Here is an 11,040-nt window from a genome sequence, read left to right as displayed (position 1 = left end):
AGGGCAGAGCGGTCCTGGTGTTTGTTGTGTCACTTGTCTATCGTGCTCTGTGTATCTTTAGTGTGTCTCGTGTGGCATGTCTTTTCCCTTTGCCCTTCAAGGTTCTTTGTCGGCGAAGGGAGACACGGACACCAATTCGGTCATCTGCAGAGTCTCGTTTATTGATAATTAGAGTGGCGATTAAATATAGTGCTTAATTAACTCATGCATATTGCAAAAGCTAAGCTCATCATTGGTTGCCTTGCCATATGCGTCACTATGCTGATCGACTAACTTTGTGGCTACACTTTTGCAATTTCATGGCTAGCAGAGTTCTTCTAGTTTTTCTTTTACAGTCTGTCTTTGTTCATCTTATCACAAGTCTACGTGCTTTCCCTCTTGCTATGCCCTTGAGGCTGAGGCCTGCTTTGTCAGCCTGACTAAATTGATCTGACTATGGCCTCTCTCTTCTAGCCATTCCTGCACCAAGCTCTCTACACTTCCCCCGTTTTCTTTTTGAGCGAGAAGATTAGTATGCCAAGCCTTGCTAACAGTTTTTTGAATGAAATTCTGCAAGCAAGTTATCAAGCAAGGAAGCAACAAAGCTAAGCATAAGAATACGCCTAAGATCATGATAGCATACTTAATGATGGTCCGAATCCATCCTCCAAGGCCCAGGCTTTTTAGCCATTCATCAATGTCCCAACCATCTTGCTCCTTTAGGTCATGTAGTCTGTTTTGTATGTCTCGTATTTTTTTGTGAATGGATTTAGAGTGGTCAGACAAATTCATGCAGCACATTCCCTCAAATTCCTCACAACCGTGTCCCTGCGCTAGAAGTAGAAAATCAATGGCTGCTCTGTTTTGCAGTACTGCATGGTTAACACTTGAGACATCCCTGGCCATCATGTCTAACACCTGAGAGGTGGTGTTAAATTCATCTTTTGCCCAGCACCCTAACTGTTCGGCTAGGGCCATAGCTTTCCTGGCTGCTGCGTGAGGGAGGAGTACAGCAGTTGCTACTTGTCTAAAGTCACTCCAAAAGTGTGGTTGCCCTATGCCGGTGCAGTCAAGATCATGTAAACTGCGTTTTGTTCGATTGGCATTGCTTGCAAGTTGCATGAGAGTAGTTACATTGGGATGAAACATGGCTAGTTTCCCTAGATAACAGGGTCCCCCTTGTGGCCTCACTGGAATACCATTCCAGGCACGATCCCCACAAATTAAAAATATTCCTGGGGGTAGTGCTCTTGCCTTTGTGATGTACCTACCGTTACATTTGGGGTAGAGTTGAGTATGTATTGTTGGTAGATTACTAAGAGCCGAATCAAGGGTTGCAAAGTTTTTGTCTTCTAAGGGCATAAAACTAAACCATCCTCCTGCGTTTCTTCCCATTGATGCATTAGTGCTTCCGAAGAGGTCAATCTCTTCCGGAGGGGAGGCTAAAGTTTTGCCTAAGGCTAGGACAAATTCACATTGCCAGCATCCATCGTGTTGTGAGGGATTACTATTAAGGAAAGTACAACCCTGCAACAAATCGTCATCCTTTTTTGTAGGTAGGTTGCTATTATTAAGATACCCTGCAAACTCTCTTGGTTTCCAAACTGGCAATCCTACAAGACAAGTTTTGAAAGGATTCTGCGCTCCCCCCAAGCTCAAGCAGATTGATTCTTGCTTTGTTATGTTAGCAAATGTTACCCATACATTTTCTCTAGGTGTGTGCTCCATTGGAAAAGCATTTGTGCAAGCAAAGTTAGTAAGCATAAGCAGTATGATGAGTATCATTTTTGTTGCTTACGTGGCTTCTTCTTCCTGTACTTTGGACTGTCTGCTGTTATGTGCCACTGTTTTACTTTTTCTATGCACTGGTCTAACACTTCTTCTGGATCAGTACCTGGCTTAACTGGTCCTACCCGAGGGAAAGGTAGATATGGCACTTTAGTCATGCATCGGGTAGCAACAATGCAAGATTTTGCAGTGATTTGTGTGCTCCAGAGCCAATTAGTTATTTCCCACCGGGCCCAAGCTAACATAAGCTGTTCTGGTGCTTCATATACACTCGGGACCTGTACAAACGGTACTCCTGCTTCCCCCTCTAATGCTGCACCCCAGCTTGAGCGTCTTTGGTCTTCCCTTTGACACTCTTGGCACCACAATTTATATACTGCTCTTTGTCTTACCCATGAGCAGTCCCCACAGCCCCCACACTTTAAAGCCACCCAAGCTTCACACCACGCCTTCCCACACGCGCAATAAGGGCGACCGTTAAGGCGTTGTTCCTCCAGGTAGGCGTGATACTCGATCCACTCCACCCAGTTCGGTGGCGGCCGTTGTAGTGCCTTGCGGACAGCGCGTTTATATGGTGCTAGTTTTTGTAAATAGGGCCGTAAGGTCACCGTCAACTTCTGTTGTATCCGCTCTCGGTCGTCTGGAGCTAATGGTGTCCTCAGGAATCTTTCCACCAACTCGCTCATTTAGGATGGGTTTCACCCACCTAGCAGGAACCCAAACTGTTCCTGTGGGAGTAGAAACACAAACATAACCTCTGCCCCAATATATTACTTCAGCGGGGCCATTCCATATCCCTGTCTTTGGATCCCGGTACTTTACCCACGCTTTTGTGCCTTCTTCCTTGTTACTTTCCCTTTTCCCTCTATGCCTAATTGCAGGCGGCTCTGACTCTTCCCCAAACACACACAAAAAATTCATAACATAAAGAACCTTAGCTAACCTTTCTTGTGGATCATCTATGGATTTGTGCTTGAGTAGGTACTGTTTAAGTGTCCCATTGGCTCTTTCTACTATGGCTTGTCCTGTGGGTGAGTGTGGTACTCCTGTGATGTGTTTGATTCCCCAGAGTCTCATAAACTGGCTTACTCTCTTGCCGACATAGGCTGGTCCATTGTCGGTCTTTATTTCCCTAGGCATTCCCATGACTGCAAAGCAACTTGTTAGGTGCCTTATTACATGGATTGCCTTTTCTCCTGTTTGTGCAGTAGCCCAAATGTACTTGCTGTAGGTGTCTATTGTGACGTGTACGTATTTGAGCCTACCAAATTCTGCTACGTGTGTAACGTCCATTTGCCAAATTTCATTACTTTCTAGACCCCGAGGATTTACCCCACACCCAAGACCCACCCCACTGTTATGATGACTGCAGGTGGGACAAGCTCTCACTATTGCCTTAGCTTCTTGTATGCCTATTTTGAACTCACGCACCAATCCCTTAGCATTCTGGTGAAATCGTGTGTGTGACTCTCTTGCCTCAATTCCCCTATCATCTGCTACATTCATAACCAATCTATCTGCCCTGGCATTGCCTTCACCCAAGCCTACATCCCACTTGTGGCTTCTGATGTGTATGATACAATAAGGCTTAAACCTTGCTCCTACTGCTCGCTTTAGCTGCAGCAAGAGTTCATAGAGTCTTTTGTTTTGCACCTCTTTCACAGAGGCGTCCTCAATTCTCTGTGCTACTCCTGCAACATAAAATGAATCAGTGACCACATTCAAAGACCCTTGCAGTTCACTAAGTGCCCACACAACAGCAAGCAATTCCAATGTTTGTAAACTGTCCTCTGGAGCAGCGTCTATTATCTGCTTTTTCCATCGAGGGCCTTCTTTCCAGGTGATGGCTGCCCTCCTCGATTTCTTTCCGGCATCCGTGAATGCTGTGATGGCACCCGCTATCGGCTGTTCCGATCGTGTTGGCTTTGATACCCAGTCCCAGTTTCCTAACCACTGAAGGTGACGTGGTGTCAGCGGTCCTGTGTTGACTGCTGCTCCAGCTTCCAGCAAAGCCGTTTGTAAGTCCTCAGAATTGAGGAGGTACCAGTCTAAGTCCTCCTTTTTCATGGGTAGGTGGATTGCGGTCGGACCTGTTCCGGTGATTTCCAGAATCCTTACCCGACCCTTACGAATCAAGGTAGCTACTTGTTCGATTTTTGTACTGATTGTCCTTTTTGCTTGTAAAGGTGGAGTTATCCACTCTAGTACCTGTATCTCCCCCGTTTTCTTTTGTGTCTGTGTAAGTGCTCCAAGTAGATGATCAGGAGTATTCCAAATGGTGAGGTCTATAGGTAATGATACATCCCGGCGGGAGACAAATCCTTTATTGACGCAGCGAATAATGCCATTGAGAGCGTCTTTTTGTTGTGGTGTCATAGTTACAGGTGTGGTTGGATCTGTCCCCTTGAGCAGTGGCCTGAGGGATTCTAGTAGAGAGTTGGGTATCCCAACAATTGGTTTGAGCCACTGTAGATCTCCTAGTAAGCGTTGTGCTTCATTTAGATTGGTGATTTTTGTCGCAATTTGAAGTTTTTGCGGCCGTACGATTTGATTTGTAATAGTCCATCCTAAGTACTTCCATGGTGTAGATTGCTGTATTTTTTCTGGAGCTATCATGAGAGATGCTTTTGCTAAAGTGTTTTGAATTTCTTGCATTTGAACATTTGTAAATGATGTTTTCTGGGCGAATAAGATGTCATCCATATAGTGGTAAATAATTGTGTCAGGCCATTTTAGTCTTAGGGGTTGCAAAGCCGCATCAACATATAATTGGCACAAGGTAGGCGAGTTTTTCATACCTTGTGGAAGAACAGTCCATTCATATCTTTTATCAGGTTCCCCCCTGTTAATTGCCGGTAGGGTAAATGCAAATCTTTTTGTATCCTGGGGGTGTAAGGCTATAGTAAAAAAGCAGTCCTTTAAATCGATAATTAAAAGAGGCCAATGTTGTGGGAGCATGGCTGGATTGGGAAGTCCCGGTTGTAATGCTTCCATTGCTTCCATTTGATCATTTACTGCTCTTAAATCATGTAGAAGACGATATTTCTCTGATTTCTTTTTAATCACAAAAATTGGCGTGTTCCATGGGCTTGTGGAAAGTTTTAAATGTCCTTGTTGAAATTGATCTTTTACGAGTTGATGTGCTTGTATTAGACTTTTCCTTTTTAGAGGCCATTGCTTAACCATTACCGGTTCATTGGTAGTCCAGGTGATTGGGATTGGGAAAGTCTAAGCAATGGCAATTACCCCAAAGGGTGCTCGTTGGATAGAACGACCCCAAGCTGAGCTAGAATGTCCCTTCCAATTAGACAATGTACCATGGGCGGTAATGCAACTATTGATAACACAGTTACCAAGTCCTGTTCATCTATAGTAACTTTTATTGGGGGCGTTTTCTTTGCGAGGGTGAACCCTCCGACGCCCGTCACGGTATCCGTGGTTTGTAATGATGGCCAATCACAGGGCCATTTTTCTGGAGAAACAATGCTGGTATCTGCTCCAGTGTCTAAAAGTCCCATCATTTTTATTGTACGTCCTGCATAGGTGAACCTCACCTCCTTTTTGGGTCTAGTATTGAGATCCATTGTGAGCAGAGCAACACCAGAGGATCCAAAACCTTGGTCCTTGCGCGGAGTTTGTGTTTGTGGTTGAACACCCCGGCTTAACTGTGGAAGTGGAATAAATTGAGCAATACGCTGATTTGCCTCAATTGTTAGAGGAGGAAAAGGAGTATAGACTATTATTTGTATTTCCCCAGTATAGTCTGCATCGATGACACCTGGTAGTACAAACAGTCCTAAAATGGAGCTTGATGAGCGTCTCACTATTAGTCCTCTAAAAGCTTGTCCTTTAATAGTTACCGGGCTTTGTACTCCAGTTGGGACTTTAGCGGGGCGTGTTGTTAATAATGATGTTTTTATTGTGGCTGCCAAGTCAAGTCCCAGGCTCCCTGTTGTGGCTGGTTGCAGACAGGAGATGGCGCTGATGCTACGGCGGCTACTTGTGTCTGGGCGCGGCTGCCGGACGCGCTCCGCCTGGAGTTTCCCGATTGGCGGCGACAAGCTGACGTGTTGTGGGTGTTGTTCTGGCAGTTCTGGCACCACACTCCTGAGGCTCGGCAGTCTCGTCGAAAATGGCCTCCGTTTCCGCATCTAAAGCATCGCGTTGAAGGAGGTCGGCGGTTGTTCGCTGTGGCCGGTGCTGCTGTGGAAGCACGGAGCGGGGCAAGAGCAGCTAGTACCTGTGACTGTGTGGACTCAGCTTGTTTCTGCAGCCCTAAACCTATTTCTTTTAGTGCATTAATTAAGAAAACCTGTGACCCTGATGGCTGCAGCGCCATTTTTTCTAATGCCTCTTCTATCGTCCAATTAGCTCCTAGAGTTGACAATACCCTCTTTGTTGCCTCATTGCTATTTTGTAACGCACATTGCTTTAACATCGCCCCTCTCATATACTCTGGAACTCCTGCCCTGTCGATAGCAGCGGTAGCCTTATCTACAAAATCCCCAAAGGATTTTTCCCTTCCTTGTTTTATTCCCATATACATGGGTATACCTGAGCTATCTTTCACCTGATCAATAGCAGTTCTTACGATACGCATGGCTTCTCTAACCCTGTCGGCCCCCGGGAGTAACTGAGTTTCTGACCTGCGGAATGCACCCACTCCCATTAATTCATCTGCTGTAATTCTGGCTAAGGGATCACCCTGACCCCTTTGTACCGCAACTGCCTCGGCAACAAGAGCTTGCCAGTGAGCATTAAATAGCATTTGCTGATGTGGTGTGAAAATTAATTTTGCTATGCTTTTTAGATCATTTGGCAGTAACAAATATGTGTCAAATAGATAGTCTAGCATTTGCTTGGCTGGCTCGCTGCGAAACCCGAACTGACTCACTGTCTGCCGTAACTGTGCTAGCAACTTCCAATCAAGTGGTTCATACTCTCCCACTTGTACAGCTTGTCTTTGTTGGTTTACTCCCTGTGTGTATGTTACAGGAAAGGTCCAGACTTTGACTGCGCTCACAGCGGCGTCATCCCCAGTCTCCAGGCCGTGTCTAGCTAGCATATTCCATGCCTCCCTCCTCTGCCTTGCCACTTCCCCCCGCAGGTCGCTTTCCGCCCTAGGGACAGGATTTGGCTCACTGGCAGGTTTAGGGGTGCTAGATTCAGGCCGACAAGGGGATTCTACGCTGCAAGGTTGGGATATTTCGCCCTCTGCAATTACCTCCTCTGCTTTAGCAGCATTATTCCCCAGTTCTTCTGAGGGGGGTGCAGAGGGCCAAGTGCAACTAGCCCCATCGGCCATTCCTGCCGTGTCTCTAAGAATAGGTATTTCAACCCTTCTTGTGCTTGGTGCAAGGGGCTCATTATCACCATACTGAGCATTTCTTTTATATGCCTCTACTGCCTGCTGTGCCGCCCTTTTCTCTGCCTGTTGCTTTAAAAGCGCGTTATGAACTACTTGCCAAATTTTTCCTAACTTTTTTGCCGTCTTATCATCTCCTAATACTGCCTCCCACAGTACATCTCCTAACTTACGCCACTCATTTAACTCATGCACACTATGAGGGTTAGTGAATAAGCCTTTAGCAGAACCCCAGGCTAACAACCCCGGTATGTCCTTCCTGGGATTAAGCTCTTTTAGCCCTAACTTATCTATATGTGCTATAAATAAATCATATGCTGCTTGCCTGTCCATTTTTTACCGTCGGCGCCGTTGCAACTCTCCGGCTTCGGCAGCACGTATGGCCCAGGACCACCTCTGTAGCTCCTGAGGGTGTCTTTCCTACGTCGTTTGACACCGACCCGGTTGCAGCAGGCCCCAAACTCAACTTCACCGACCGTGGCGCGTTCTCCCCCGTTTTCTTTTTTAGCGACGGAGGGACAGCGTCGGGGTCACCATTTGTCGGCGAAGGGAGACACGGACACCAATTCGGTCATCTGCAGAGTCTCGTTTATTGATAATTAGAGTGGCGATTAAATATAGTGCTTAATTAACTCATGCATATTGCAAAAGCTAAGCTCATCATTGGTTGCCTTGCCATATGCGTCACTATGCTGATCGACTAACTTTGTGGCTACACTTTTGCAATTTCATGGCTAGCAGAGTTCTTCTAGTTTTTCTTTTACAGTCTGTCTTTGTTCATCTTATCACAAGTCTACGTGCTTTCCCTCTTGCTATGCCCTTGAGGCTGAGGCCTGCTTTGTCAGCCTGACTAAATTGATCTGACTATGGCCTCTCTCTTCTAGCCATTCCTGCACCAAGCTCTCTACAGTTCTTTCTGGAAACTCTGGCGTCATTCTTGCCATCTCTGATTGCTTCCTTCCTCAGCCTGGCACCGGTACCCTCAAACCTTTGATTCAGGAGCTTGGACAGGCATCGTTATCTGATTGGATGCATCTCAAGAGAGATGAGATGTCTTTTTTAAGGTCTTGTTCTCTGCGCTGCAGAGATCGATTTTCAGTGGAGTAGGACTTGCAGGAGTGTGAAGATAGGTAGAGGATTCTGAGCGTAGGATTCTCAGGCATCCATCTTTGCGGTTCTTGGAATGAATCGTCCTGTTAGCGTCTTGTTCCTGCCGGCTTCGCTGAGCCTCATCAGGTCAGCGTCGCTCTCATCTCGACCGTGTCCTTCCTCGTTCTCTCCGTGCTTGCAGTCGCTCTTCTGAATGAGTTTTCTCTGGCTGTTGCGTCCCCTTGTTTGTCATCCCCTGTGTCAGAGGCGTTTGCGTGTCTGGCCTGGGATCGTTCTGCCCTGCTGCGCAGTGTGGGAGTGGGGGTAAAAGCATAAATGCTGGGGACTTGAAATTTGTAATGCAGAGTATATTTGGATTCTGGATGGTTTTCCTAGGTAGAAACAAGGCCTCTGGAGCTGTGCAGGGCTTTAACCTTTGTCATAACTTCCTTTCAGATGCAGATGGTTTAAATCAGAAGCAGAGCGCCCCATTGTGGGTGAGGGGGTTGCCCCAAGCAGGTCGGTGACTGTTTGTCCTCGCCGGGGAAGCATAAGTGGTGGCTGTGTTACAGCACTGTTCTTTCTCTTTATTTTTAGGAAGTGATGGTGGATATCAGCTGTCAGGTGGAAGTGGGCAAGGTGAGCAGTGACAGAAGCAGTTATTTGTGGTAAAGGTCTCAATTTCTGGTGCAAGTCTAAGCGTCCGTTACTGTTGGTGTGTTTTAGGCATTGCACTTTTATTAAGGTGAGACCCCTCCTCGCTAAGAAAAGTGGTTTTGCACTGTCCTGAGAACTCGGGAAGTATTCCAGGAGCCTGTGATGAAGCCTTGACCTTTTCCTGTTTGGAGATGCCATCCAGGTAACCTTCAGGAATAGGTAAGGAGCTGTGGTGAGTTGGGGAGGTAGGGTGGAGTAGTGTGGGTGCACTCAAGTTTGAGCAATGTCGCATCACCTTGTCCCCCCCTCAGCCACGCATACCCTGTGATGACGGCGTCAGGCTCTGCGTGTGGCCCTCCAGTGTTGTCAGGAGATGGTGAGCGGCAGAATTGTCATGTTTTGGCTGATGGTGCTGCTCAGATCATACACTGATGGTTGATTTCATTTATAGCGGCTGACATGAGTGACAGCAGCCTGGTGAGAACATGAAATTGCAGAGGATGAGGTGGCCTCCCTTTACAACTGCCGTGGGTTCGCATCTTCGGACGTCGGAGAGATAAGTCGAGGGCTTCCGCCCACAGGGAGGATGAAAGCGGGATGTGGATTCGGGACTCTGCGGGAGGGATTTTTGAGCCAGCTTTGGAGATGGGGGTGTCCAAGATGTGTGCCCTTTGGCCATATAAAGGGTAAGTCCTGTAATGCTGACGTGCGCAGGGCAGAGCGGCCCTGGTGTCTGTCGTGTCATTTGTCTATCGTGCAGTGTGTGTCTTTAGTGTGTCTTGTGTGGCATGTCTTTTGCCTTTGTCCTTCGAGGGGCTTATTGGGACCTCTAGCATCATTCTTAGCATCTGTATTCCCACCTTTCCTGTCCCTGCGCCGGTGCCATCAAACCTTTGAGTCGGGAGCTAGGACAGGCATCAGAATCTCATCTCTCTTTAGAAGCATCCAATCAGAAGTGTTTTACTGTCTTATTCTGAGCTGCCATTGACAGCTGTGCACTGCAGAGATCGATTTTCAGTGGAGTAGGACTTGCAGGAGTGTGAAGATAGGTAGTGGATTCTGAGCGTAGGGTTCTCGTGCATCCATCTTTGCCGTTCTTGGAATGAATCGTCCTGTTAGCGTCTTGTTCCTGCCGGCTTCTCTGAGCCTCATCAGGTCAGCGTCGCTCTCATCTCGACCGTGTCCTTCCTCGTTCTCTCCGTGCTTGCAGTCGCTCTTCTGAATGAGTTTTCTCTTGCTGTTGCGTCCCCTTGTTTGTCATCCCCTGTGTCAGAGGCGTTTGCGTGTCTGGCCTGGGATCGTTCTGCCCTGCTGCGCAGTGTGGGAGTGGGGGTAAAAGCATAAATGCTGGGGACTTGAAATTTGTAATGCAGAGTATATTTGGATTCTGGATGGTTTTCCTAGGTAGAAACAAGGCCTCTGGAGCTGTGCAGGGCTTTAACCTTTGTCATAACTTCCTTTCAGATGCAGATGGTTTAAATCAGAAGCAGAGCGCCCCATTGTGGGTGAGGGGGTTGCCCCAAGCAGGTCGGTGACTGTTTGTCCTCGCCGGGGAAGCATAAGTGGTGGCTGTGTTACAGCACTGTTCTTTCTCTTTATTTTTAGGAAGTGATGCTGGATATCAGCTGTCAGGTGGAAGTGGGCAAGGTGAGCAGTGACAGAAGCAGTTATTTGTGGTAAAGGTCTCAATTTCTGGTGCAAGTCTAAGCGTCCGTTACTGTTGGTGTGTTTTAGGCATTGCACTTTTATTAAGGTGAGACCCCTCCTCGCTAAGAAAAGTGGTTTTGCACTGTCCTGAGAACTCGGGAAGTATTCCAGGAGCCTGTGATGAAGCCTTGACCTTTTCCTGTTTGGAGATGCCATCCAGGTAACCTTCAGGAATAGGTAAGGAGCTGTGGTGAGTTGGGGAGGTAGGGTGGAGTAGTGTGGGTGCACTCAAGTTTGAGCAATGTCGCATCACCTTGTCCCCCCCTCAGCCACGCATACCCTGTGATGACGGCGTCAGGCTCTGCGTGTGGCCGAAGCGTGTGGCCCGAGGGTGCTGGCATTGTCAGGAGATGGTGAGCATCAAAATTGTCGTGTTTAGGCCGATGGTGCTGCTGAGATCATGCATTGATTTCCTTTATTGCAACTGCCATCCATGACAGCAGCGCTTTGAGAGC

At 47.4% G+C, this 11,040-nt stretch overlaps 1 long non-coding RNA gene across 1 annotated transcript; it reads left to right on the top strand.

The window, feature by feature from the left end:
• The first annotated feature begins 3,696 nt into the window (after positions 1-3,696).
• LOC148225012 (uncharacterized) lies at positions 3,697-7,454 on the top strand. Its single transcript, XR_015805340.1, has 2 exons — positions 3,697-3,785; positions 5,859-7,454. It is a non-coding gene; the product is annotated as an uncharacterized LOC148225012 (long non-coding RNA).
• The last annotated feature ends 3,586 nt before the right edge of the window (positions 7,455-11,040 follow it).

This window comes from Sturnus vulgaris, chromosome 1 (genome assembly GCF_052056855.1).
Source record: "Sturnus vulgaris isolate bStuVul1 chromosome 1, bStuVul1.hap1, whole genome shotgun sequence".
In the NCBI taxonomy this organism is placed as follows: Eukaryota; Metazoa; Chordata; class Aves; order Passeriformes; family Sturnidae; genus Sturnus; species Sturnus vulgaris.
This window is presented reverse-complemented; position numbering and strand designations above follow the sequence as displayed.